This window comes from Bufo gargarizans, chromosome 2 (assembly GCF_014858855.1).
Source record: "Bufo gargarizans isolate SCDJY-AF-19 chromosome 2, ASM1485885v1, whole genome shotgun sequence".
Classification (NCBI taxonomy): domain Eukaryota; kingdom Metazoa; phylum Chordata; class Amphibia; order Anura; family Bufonidae; genus Bufo; species Bufo gargarizans.
Genome location: NC_058081.1, coordinates 286,837,673 through 286,849,771, shown reverse-complemented (window position 1 = coordinate 286,849,771; position 12,099 = coordinate 286,837,673). Strand labels below are relative to the sequence as shown.

General features: G+C 46.7%; 1 protein-coding gene across 2 annotated transcripts in view; it reads right to left on the bottom strand.

The window, feature by feature from the left end:
- The window catches only part of PPHLN1 (periphilin 1), a 103,275-nt gene extending 92,413 nt beyond the window's left edge, over positions 1–10,862 (bottom strand). The window contains exon 1 of one of the 2 annotated variants that reach the window (XM_044280359.1): positions 10,791–10,862. The gene's annotated coding sequence lies outside the window, so the exon portion shown is untranslated. Of the gene's footprint in view, positions 1–10,769 lie in introns of both variants that reach the window. The other variant, XM_044280358.1, reaches the window with a different exon arrangement.
- Positions 10,863–12,099: the final 1,237 nt, after the last annotated feature.

Sequence of the window (12,099 nt, the reverse complement as noted above, 5' to 3'; positions counted from 1 at the left end):
AACAAAATTATGTATTAAACATATTAAACAAATTACATCATTTGAAGAAGGCCAAAGGAAAAAAAGGGGGGGGGGGGGAATCCCAGTGCCGTTGTGGAGGCTATTGGAAAAACCAATTACCGGTAAGAGTAATTAACCCTTTTCCCTGTCGCCTCCACAACGGCACTCACAGGAGGATTAACAGAGTAATCAGTACTAGGGAGGGACCGCAGCAGAAAGAATTCTGCGGCCAAAGGACAAGTCCTGGTTCTTGAGAATGTCCAATTTATCATGATTGAAAAAAGTCATAGGGATTGCCCACGTGGCTGCCCTGCAGATCTGGTCTAGTGATACTGACATTGATTCCGCCCATAAAGATGACACTGCTCTAGTAGAATGGGCTTTTATTCCGGAAGGGGGCTGAAGATTTCTCTGGATATAAGCAAAGGCAATAACATCTCTGATCCATCTTGCTATGGATGATTTGCTGGCAGCTTGTCCTTCATTTGGACCCTGATATTGGAGGAAGAGATGATCTCACTGCCTAACATTACTGGTAGTGTGCAGGTAGAATAGCACGCTCCTTCTCATATCCAAGTTGTGAATTTTTTTATCTCTTGCCGTAGTTGGAGATGGACAGAAGGAAGGTAACGAAACTTCTTGCTCAAGATGAAACTTGAAAAGAACCTTGGGAAGAAAGGAAGGACAATGCCTGAGAATTATGAGGTCGTCCAGGACTGTAAGATATGGAGGCTTGTGAGAGAACGCCTGGATTTCTCTAATTCTTCTAGCAGTTATTATTGCTACAAGAAAAACTGTTTTATAGGTAAGCATCTTTAAAGATATCTGTTCAATTGGTTCAAACGGAGGTTCAGTCAGGACTGAAAGGACCAAGTTTAGGTCCCGGGGGGAATAATGAAATGACAGTGTCACGATCAGTGTGGGGGAAAACTTCCACCCTGAACACAGGAGGGAAGGGGAACAGTTACTGGGCCTGGAAACTAGGGAAGGAGCAGGATACCTCCTAAAAAACCCTGATCCGGGCCCTAACTACCTATCAATATGAATAGACCTTGAAGGTAGGAATATTCATATGCAGGATACCTAGGCCCTTTATTCCCTATAAGGCCCTTGATCTCCTGACATCAGTCACCTGAGGGACAGTGACAGAGATGTAGGCAAACTTCTAGTCGCCCCCTTTATATATAAAAAAATAAATAAATAAATGAATAAATAAATAAAAAAAATCGCTTGATGAGCGGGGAGTCTGCCAGTTTCTCAACCAGAAAGGCACTTAATGCTGACTGAGACTTGCACCTCGAGCGTTGCAGGTTGGAGACCTTTATCCAATCCCGCCTGCAAGAAACTTAGAACCTGAGGAATGTCTGGAGAAAGGCAATTATTTGAAAAGGACAAAAAAGCGTTCCAGGTTCTTAAATACATTTTAGATGTTATTGGCTTTCGGCTCAACATCATCGTAGAAATTACAGCGTCAGAAAACCCATTTTTCTTTAAGGCGAGGCGTTCAGCCAACAGGCAGTCAGGTTGAGCTGATTTATCTTGAGATGAAATACTGGTCCTTAGTGAAGAAGGTCCGGGGTTGATGGAAAGGTCCAGAATATTCCTGCGGATAGCCTGAGCAGCAGAACAGAGTTACTTTCTAAAGTAGACTGCACCGTTTTTCTAGGGGTAAAAAGGACATTCTTATCTTCTAATCTAAGAGTACTCCAAGGAGTAGCTTTCTTCGGTCTAGGAGATAGGTCTGATTTTTTAAAATCTATAATCCACCCCAGGGTGGTAATGCATCTTTGCACCTGAGAGAGGTGGGATCGTAGAATTTCCTCTGAGGGTGAAGCGATCAGGAAGTCGTCCAGATATGGTACAATCAAAATCTCCTTTAGGTGTAGGTATCTTGTAACCTCTGACATGATTTTTGAAAATATTCTTGGAGCTGAAGATAGTCCGAATGGGAGAGCTCTGAATTGGAAATGGCGCAATTGATCCACTAGGAAAACAGCGATTCTAAAATATTTCTGATGACCAGAACATGATAGTAAGCGCCCTGGAGGTCCAAAGTCACAATGAAACAATCCTGAGGAAGTAAGTTGATGGTGAATTTTATAGTTTCCATCTTGAGAGATTTAAAATTTATTATCAAACGGAAGGCACAGTTAGTTTTTTGTACTAGAAATATTGGAGAATAGAAAAACCTTTTCCGTATTGATCTACTGGGATGAGATAGAGTACTTTTTTGTTGATAAGAGAAGAGATTTCTATTTCTAGACAAGACTGTTTTGCTTTTTGAGGCAGCTTCCTGTTTAAGAAAAAACAATCTGGGGGAGGGGATAAAAATTTTAAACTCTATTTTTAGGCCTTCTCTTAGAGTAGATACCACCCACGGGGATGATCCTATTTCTTCCCAGGCCGAGGTGGAAAAAAAAAAAGTTAGCCTGCCCCCGACATGGCTTATGGCGTCATTGTGTGGGATGGGAGGAGTTTTCAGGATTGAATAGGAATCCCCTTCCTCTGCCTCTAGAAGTTTGCCACTTTCTTGTACCTTCTTTTTTCTTCTGATCCAGCCTCGTTTTTTTCCGATTCTGAAAGGATTGTCTTTGATGAAAATAACGATTCTCAAGGGGAAATCCTTTTTTCTTATCAGAGGCCTTTTTAAGTATATCATCTAACCCTGAGCAAAATAATCTATCTCCTTCACAGGGGATAGAGCAAAGGCGTTTTTTTGATCCAGCGTCACCTGATCATGTACGCATCCAGATTGCTCTACGAAGCTGCATTAGACGACAGAGCAGCTGACCTAGCGGAGAATTTGACTAAGTCTGTAGACGCGTCTGCCAAAAAATCTGACGCTTTTTTAAAAATAGGTAGGGAGGCAAGGATCTCCTCCCTCGGGGTACCAGGTCCTAAGTGCTCTTCCGGATGATTAAATCAGATAAAAAGAGTTCTGGCTGTACAGGTAGAAGCAAAGCTGGAACATAGCGTAGCCATATTTGTCTCCCAGGCCTTTCTTGATAAACTTTCAGATTTCTTGTCCATTGGATCTCGCAAGAGACCCATGTCCTCGAACGGCAGAGAGATCTTCTTTGAAATGCAGGCAACTGGAACATCGATTTTTGGGGCTTTGTCCCACAGATCTGACTCAGTTTCAGTAAAAGGATATTTCCTTTTAAAGGAATTTGTCACTGCCGTTCTTCTTTCAGGATCCCTCCACTGTTTGGATATCAGGGATTTTATGTTGTTATGAATAGGGAAGGCCCTTCTCTTTCTCTCCCCCAGCCCCTGAAACATTTGATCCTGAACAAAGTGAATTTTTTTTCTTCCTCAATGTTCATAGTGGCTCTTATGGTCTTTAGAAGACAGTCAGTTTCCTCAGGGAGAAACAACGGTTTTCCTGAGCCGTCATCTGAGGAGTCCGGATCAGATATTAGCTCCCCTTCATCTAGATCAAATGCCGCATCAGAGGTAAAGGATCTATGAGACGTGGATGGGCAATGGGCATGGGGATTGTGATGCAATTTTAGAGTCCACAGCTGTATTTACTTCTTCCTTTATTATAGCTCTTATGGAATCAAGGAAGGATGGCGACTCTTCTGTGACCACCTTTTCGGTGCATTTTGGGCATCCTACAGATGGCGTATTTTTTGCGTCCCGACTCTCCACCGGCCGTCTTAGGTGTGATGGTCTCTGGGCCCTAAGAATTAAATAAAAAGGAATGTAGGGCTAGAAAAAAATAATTTTTTTTTGACCATCACCTTCACCAAGGGTGAAAGAACACTGGGACAAACACCACTGTTAGCACGTGAAGATAAGCAAAACGAGACTTTTTGTGCATAATTTAAAAGGTACCCAGGAGTGGTACTAGGGATACACAATAAGTCTCCACTGGGGAGGAGGCTTACCGGGCTGAGGGCAGAGATAGCGGGATCTCCAGGTTTCCTTACTGCGTCTACCGAGGCAAGCATGACTGCTGGCGGTGAAAGGTAGTTTTTGACTGAGAAACTTTCACCCCGTTTAAATTTCCTTGTATGATGCGCCCCCGGAAGCCCCCCGGTGACGTCAGAACGCCAAGATCCTGGGACTATCGTGAGCCCGGGGCTGCCGGCGCGCAGGGCTTATGCCTAGGAAGGGGAAAGGGAGGCAGTGCGTACCTGGGGTTCCCGTTCTCTGCTCCAGCCCTCCTACGATGTGTGGGGGAAGGAATCAAGGCTGGGCGAGAAGAAATCATTCCTGGCACTCCAAGAGCGGTTTCCACGCATCCCGAGGACAGGAAACAACGACTGAATAGGTAAGGGGAGGAGGCCTTTTAAATCATGTGTTTCTCCGTTGTCTCCTGTCCTGGGGGCGGAGACACCCTCCTGTGAGTGCCGTTGTGGAGGCGCCGGGGAAAATATGCCTAATATTGGTGTATTTCTGATTGGAAATAACCGCCGTAGAGTTTCTAACTGACGACTTTCTTCCATGATACAAAAAGAAGAACCGTGCCTTCTGTAGCAAATTGTGCTGCAAAGAATACCTCTGAGTCAATGGCTGCTATAGACATAAAAAGAGAGAAACTCATGGTGTGGCTGCCACAATTTAGATTTCAGTAAATGTGACCTCTTAATGCTGCAAATTCAACAAATGACCATTTTCAGTTCTTTACAACCTATACAATGTTTAGAAACTCTATTAGGCATAATAATTTGGATAAGTGCATTTTTAGTTTTTTTATTTGTGAAAAAACACTGAGAGGTTTGTTCAATAAAATTTGATACATACCCTAACAATTGATGACTTGAAAATTATACTATCATTTGCATCGACCATTAAAGAGGTTTTGCATGCGATTGATAAAAAACTGACTGTGGTACCCAGACCCGAACTTCTTCACAGAAGTTCAGGTTTGGGTTCAAGGTTGTGTAGATTGTATTATTTTCCATTATAACATGGTTATAAGGGAAAATAATAGCATTCTGAATACAGAATACATAGTACAATAGGGCTAAAAGATTATTTAACTCACCTTAATCCACTTGTTCGCGCAGCCCTATTGTACTATGCATTCTGTATTCAGAATGCTATTATTTTCCCTTATAACCATGATATAAGGGAAAATAATAAAGATCGGGTCCCCATCTCGATCGTCTCCTAGCAACCGTGCGTGAAAATCGCACCGCATCCGCACTTGCTTGCGATTTTAACGCAACCCCAATTCACTTCTATGGGGCCTGCGTTGCGTGAAAAACGCACAAAATAGAGCATGCTGCAATTTTCACGCAATGCACAAGTGATGCGTGAAAATCACCGCTCATGTGCACACCCCATAGAAATTAACGGGTATGGATTCAGTGCAGGTGCAATGCGTTCAACTTGCCCGTGTGAAAGGGGCCTAACTAAGGGCATTTCCTAGCAACCATCACTGAAAACAGACTGCATCCAGATATCATGCATGTCCTGTCAGTTTTTTTTTTTTATTGACTTGAATGGACCAGCTTAGGCTACTTTCACACTTGCGTTAGGAGCGGATCCGTCTGGTATCTGCACAGACGGATCCGCTCCTATAATGCAAACGCTTGCATCCGTTCAGAACGGATCCGTTTGCATAACTGTTTATTTCAGATCTGATTTTTCACTTCGGAAAACTCAGATCCGACAGTATATTCTAAACACAGAAGCGTTCCCATGGTGATGGGGACGCTTCATGTTAGAATATACTGAGAACTGTGTACACGACTGCCACCTGCTGCCTGGCAGATGCTGCCAGGCAGCAGGGGGCAGACCCCCCCCCCCCCCCTCCTGTATTTAACTTATTGGTGGCCAGTGCGGCCCCCCCTCCCTCCCCAGTATTAAATATGACCAGTGCGGCCTCCCCCTCCCTCCCTCCCCAGTATTAAATATGACCAGTGCGGCCCCCTCCCTCTATATTTATTGGTGGCCGGGCCAGTGCGGATTCCAAGTATTGTGAGCAGTGCGGCCTCCCCTCTCCCCCCCCTAATTAAAATCACCCCCCCCCCCCCCATCATTGGTGGCAGCGGAGAGTACCGATCGGAGTCCCAGTTTAAATCGCTGGGGCTCCGATCGGTTACCATGGCAACCAAGACGCTATTGCAGTCTTGGCTGCCATGGTTACTTGGCAATAAATACAAGCATTATACTTACCTGAAGAGCTGCGATGTCTGACCGGCCGGGAGCTCCTCCTACTGGTAAGTGAAAGGTCTGTGCGGCGCATTGCCTATAGCACAGACCTGTCACTTACCAGTAGGAGGAGCGCCCGGCCGGTCAGACATCGCAGCTCTTCAGGTAAGTATAATGCTTGTATTTATTGCTAAGTAACCATGGCAGCCAAGACTGCAATAGCGTCTTGGTTGCCATGGTAACCGATCGGAGCCCCAGCGATTTAAACTGGGACTCCGATCGGTACTCTCCGCTGCCACCAATGATGGGGGGGGGGGTGATTTTAATTAGGGGGGGAGAGGGGAGGCCGCACTGCTCACAATACTTGGAATCCGCACTGGCCCGGCCACCAATAAATATAGAGGGAGGGGGCCGCACTGGTAATATTTAATACTGGGGAGGGAGGGAGGGGGAGGCCGCCGCACTGGTAATATTTAATACTGGGGAGGGAGGGGGGCCCGCACTGGCCACCAATAAGTTAATTACAGGAGGAGGGGGGGGTCTGTACACAGTTCTCAGTATATTCTAACATGAAGCGTCCCCATCACCATGGGAACGCCTCTGTGTTAGAATATACTGTCGGATCTGAGGTTTACGATGTAACTCAAATCCGATGGTATATTCTAACATAGAGGCGTTCCCATGGTGATGGGGACGCTTCAAGTTAAAATATACCATCGGATCGGAGAAAACTCCGATCTGATGGGGACTCCTGACTTTGCATTGAAAGTCAATGGGGGACGGATCCGTTTGAAATTGCACCATATTGTGTCAACGTCAAACGGATCCGTCCCCATTGACTTGCATTGTAAGTCTGGACGGATCCGTTTGGCTCCGCACGGCCAGGCGGACACGAAAACGCTGCAAGCAGCGTTCAGGTGTCCGCCTGCTGAGCGGAGCGGAGGCCAAACGGTGCCAAACTGATGCATTCTGAGCGGATCCGCATCCACTCAGAATGCATTGGGGCTGTACGGATCCGTTCGGGGCCGCTTGTGAGAGCCTTCAAACGGAACTCACAAGCGGAGCCCCGAACGCTAGTGTGAAAGTAGCCTTAGCGTGAAAAACTGAAGATAGGACATGCCGCAAGTGTTCCTGAATGCACAGACGGTCAGTGAAGAACAATGCATATGTGCATAGACCCATTGAAACAAATTGGTCTTGGTTCAGTCTGGATGCTGTCCATTGTAGTAACGGATCAGGTCCAGACGGAGATATCCCTGGTGTGAAATAAGCCTCAGGATTCAGTCTGGATGCTGTCCATTGTAGAGACAGATCAGGTCCAGACGGACATATCCCTGGTGTGAAATAAGCCTCAGGGTTCAGTCTGGATGCTGTCAATTGTAGGAACGGATCAGGTCCAGACAGAGATATCCCTGGTGTGAAATAAGCCTCAGGGTTCAGTCTGGATGCTGTCCATTGTAGTAACGGATCAGGTCCAGACGGAGATATCCCTGGTGTGAAATAAGCCTCAGGATTCAGTCTGGATGCTGTCCATTGTAGAGACAGATCAGGTCCAGACGGAGATATCCCTGGTGTGAAATAAGCCTCAGGGTTCAGTCTGGATGCTGTCCATTGTAGAGACAGATCAGGTCCAGACGGAGATATCCCTGGTGTGAAATAAGCCTCAGGGTTCAGACTGGATGCTGTCCATTGTAGGAACGGATCAGGTCCAGACAGAGATATCCCTGGTGTGAAATAAGCCTCAGGGTTCAGTCTGGATGCTGTCCATTGTAGGAACGGATCAGGTCCAGACGGAGATAACCCTGGTGTAAAATAAGCCTCAGGGTTCAGTCTGGATGCTGTCCATTGTAGGAACGGATCAGGTCCAGACGGAGATATCCCTGGTGTGAAATAAGCCTCAGGGTTCAGTCTGGATGCTGTCCATTGTAGGAACGGATCAGGTCCAGACGGAGATAACCCTGGTGTAAAATAAGCCTCAGGGTTCAGTCTGGATGCTGTCCATTGTAGGAACGGATCAGGTCCAGACGGAGATATCCCTGGTGTGGAAATAAGCCTCAGGGTTCAGTCTGGATGCTGTCCATTGTAGGAACGGATCAGGTCCAGACGGAGATCTCCCTGGTGTGGAAATAAGCCTCAGGATTCAGTCTGGATGCTGTCCATTGTAGGAACGGATCAGGTCCAGACGGAGATATCCCTGGTGTGAAATAAGCCTCAGGGTTCCATCTGGATGCTGTCCATTGTAGAAACGGATCAGGTCCAGACGGAGATATCCCTGGTGTGAAATAAGCCTCAGGATTTAGTCTGGATGCTGTCCATTGTAGGAACGGATCAGGTCCAGACGGAGATATCCCTGGTGTGAAATAAGCCTCAGGGTTCAGTCTGGATGCTGTGCATTGTAAGAATGGATCAGGTCCAGACGGAGATATCCCTGGTGTGAAATAAGCCTCAGGGTTCAGTCTGGATGCTGTCCATTGTAGAAATGGATCAGGTCCAGACGGAGATATCCCTGGTGTGAAATAAGCCTCAGGGTTCAGTCTGGATGCTGTCCATTGTAGGAACGGATCAGGTCCAGACGGAGATATCCCTGGTGTGAAATAAGCCTCAGGATTCAGTCTGGATGCTGTCCATTGTAGGAACGGATCAGGTCCAGACGGAGATATCCCTGGTGTGAAATAAGCCTCAGGATTAAGTCTGGATGCTGTCCATTGTGGAAACGGATCAGGTCCAGACGGAGATATCCCTGGTGTGAAATAAGCCTCAGGGTTCCATCTGGATGCTGTCCATTGTAGAAACGGATCAGGTCCAGACGGAGATATCCCTGGTGTGAAATAAGCCTCAGGATTTAGTCTGGATGCTGTCCATTGTAGGAACGGATCAGGTCCAGACGGAGATATCCCTGGTGTGAAATAAGCCTCAGGGTTCAGTCTGGATGCTGTCCATTGTAGGAACGGATCAGGTCCAGACGGAGATATCCCTGGTGTGAAATAAGCCTCAGGGTTCAGTCTGGATGCTGTCCATTGTAGAAACGGATCAGGTCCAGACGGAGATATCCCTGGTGTGAAATAAGCCTCAGGGTTCAGTCTGGATGCTGTCCATTGTAGGAACGGATCAGGTCCAGACGGAGATATCCCTGGTGTGAAATAAGCCTAAGGATTAAGTCTGGATGCTGTCCATTGTAGGAACGGATCAGGTCCAGACGGAGATATCCCTGGTGTGAAATAAGCCTCAGGATTCAGTCTGGATGCTGTCCATTGTAGGAACGGATCAGGTCCAGACGGAGATATCCCTGGTGTGAAATAAGCCTCAGGATTCAGTCTGGATGCTGTCCATTGTAGGAACGGATCAGGTCCAGACGGAGATATCCCTGGTGTGAAATAAGCCTCAGGGTTCAGTCTGGATGCTGTCCATTGTAGGAACGGATCAGGTCCAGACGGAGATATCCCTGGTGTGGAAATAAGCCTCAGGATTTAGTCTGGATGCTGTCCATTGTAGAGACGGATCAGGTCCAGACGGAGATATCCCTGGTGTGAAATAAGCCTCAGGGTTCAGTCTGGATGCTGTCCATTGTAGGAACGGATCAGGTCCAGACGGAGATATCCCTGGTGTGAAATAAGCCTAAGGATTAAGTCTGGATGCTGTCCATTGTAGGAACGGATCAGGTCCAGACGGAGATATCCCTGGTGTGAAATAAGCCTCAGGATTCAGTCTGGATGCTGTCCATTGTAGGAACGGATCAGGTCCAGACGGAGATATCCCTGGTGTGAAATAAGCCTCAGGATTCAGTCTGGATGCTGTCCATTGTAGGAACGGATCAGGTCCAGACGGAGATATCCCTGGTGTGAAATAAGCCTCAGGGTTCAGTCTGGATGCTGTCCATTGTAGGAACGGATCAGGTCCAGACGGAGATATCCCTGGTGTGGAAATAAGCCTCAGGATTTAGTCTGGATGCTGTCCATTGTAGGAACGGATCAGGTCCAGACGGAGATAACCCTGGTGTAAAATAAGCCTCAGGATTAAGTCTGGATGCTGTCCATTGTGGAAACGGATCAGGTCCAGACGGAGATATCCCTGGTGTGAAATAAGCCTCAGGATTTAGTCTGGATGCTGTCCATTGTAGAGACGGATCAGGTCCAGACGGAGATATCCCTGGTGTGAAATAAGCCTCAGGGTTCAGTCTGGATGCTGTCCATTGTAGGAACGGATCAAGTCCAGACGGAGATATCCCTGGTGTGAAATAATCCCCACGCGTTTCTGACTTAGACGTCTATGACATATGCGTGCATCCATTTCTGCATTCCTCCTGCTAGCTGGCAAAATATTATGAAAATTCATTTTTTTTTGAGCAATTGCAATGATAACTGACCAGTGTGAATGAAGGTAAGTGATGAAACTCACCTACATGGGGAATAAAACCCTAACGCATGTAAGCCTGACCTCCATGACCACACTGGAAACAAAAACATGCCCTCCTTCTTACAAATCCAGGCATAAGATACTAAAAAGACGGCAGCCCCAGTCCATGGCATGGGACTGAGCGGATGTATTGTGTTATGTAACAGCCGCCTAGACCTAAGTACTATGAAATAACCGGTGTGGGGAGCACACAGGCGGCACATATACCCGGGACAGCACAAGTATATCAGGTGGGGGGGTTCACTCACATTCCAAGCAGGTGCACCCACCTCTTCACCGTGGATCTTTCCTCTGCTCTATCATCACAACTTCCTGCGCGCTGCACTTCTGGTCATGTGACCGTGTTCCGTCTCCGAGGTACAGGGCGCTGTTGGGGACATACTTGTGTCACTTGCGCAGTACTGTGCCTGTGGATGGTAGTTGAGGCACCTGTGTAGTGTACAGCGCAGTGCCAGCTACTTCCATTCCAAATGTATGTATATAATCAGAGCTCACAGAACCCAGGCCATTGGGGAAGCTGCACGTGCCTCCCCTTTTCCTCATATGTCCTAAATATGAAGTATAAAGGAAACCGAAAGAACAGTATGGTTCACATAACTGTGGCATTCCCATGTAAATACCTGTTCACACTCATAGACTATCAGGCAGTAAACATACAGGTCACACATCCCCCTCACCCAAATAGGCCTAACACACATGATGTGGCTCTACATAATGCAGCACCCTCCCACTGCTAGGTGCCAATTCTTTGCCCCATACACCCGATGCCCCAGCCATATCACCAATTTTTCCCAGATGATTTAGTCATATTTTTACCATTAAAGGGAGTCTGTCGCCTACTTTGAGCGTTTTAGACCGATTTAGCACAGTTGCCCAACATAAAAATAATAATACCTGTGTTGTGTCTTTCACATGTCTACAAACGGAAAAAGCCACTTCATAACGATATTCAAATTAGGGCCTGCAAGTGCCCAGGCCCCTCTCTGATGTGTCCCGGTAACCGCTCCCCTTGGTGCACAAGCGGCCGGTGCCCAACGGTCGTGTGCTTGAGCCCCAACAGTTCAAAGCCCTGTAGGCCACAAAAGTTCTGAATGGTGTGGTAGGTGGTTGGGCGCTACACTAAGGGCTCATTCAGACGGACGTATGCTGTCCGCAAAAATGCAGATCCTTTTTTTATGGCGGATTAGATGCTTTCTGATTAACTTCTATGGGGCCCTTTTCTTCCATTGCACGGCTCAGCAAAAAAATGAAACATGTCCTATACTTGTCAGTGAAAATCAGGACATGGCCCTATTGAAGTCTATGGATCAGCAAAAAAACTGAATGCAATCCTTTTTTTTTTGCGGACATGCTGAACTGTCTGCAAAAAAAACGGATTTGCATTTTTGCGGACAGCATACGGCCGTCTGAATGAGCCCTAAATCCTGACAGAAAACTGCATGGCCAAAAAATGTCAGAGCACTGTCATCTCCCCTGTTTTTTTCTTCTTCCAATATATCCACCCTACTCTCCTTTTTTAATACCTTCCTTATGTTTGATTTACCTCATTGCTTTATAGACTGCGACATTTGCCACAAG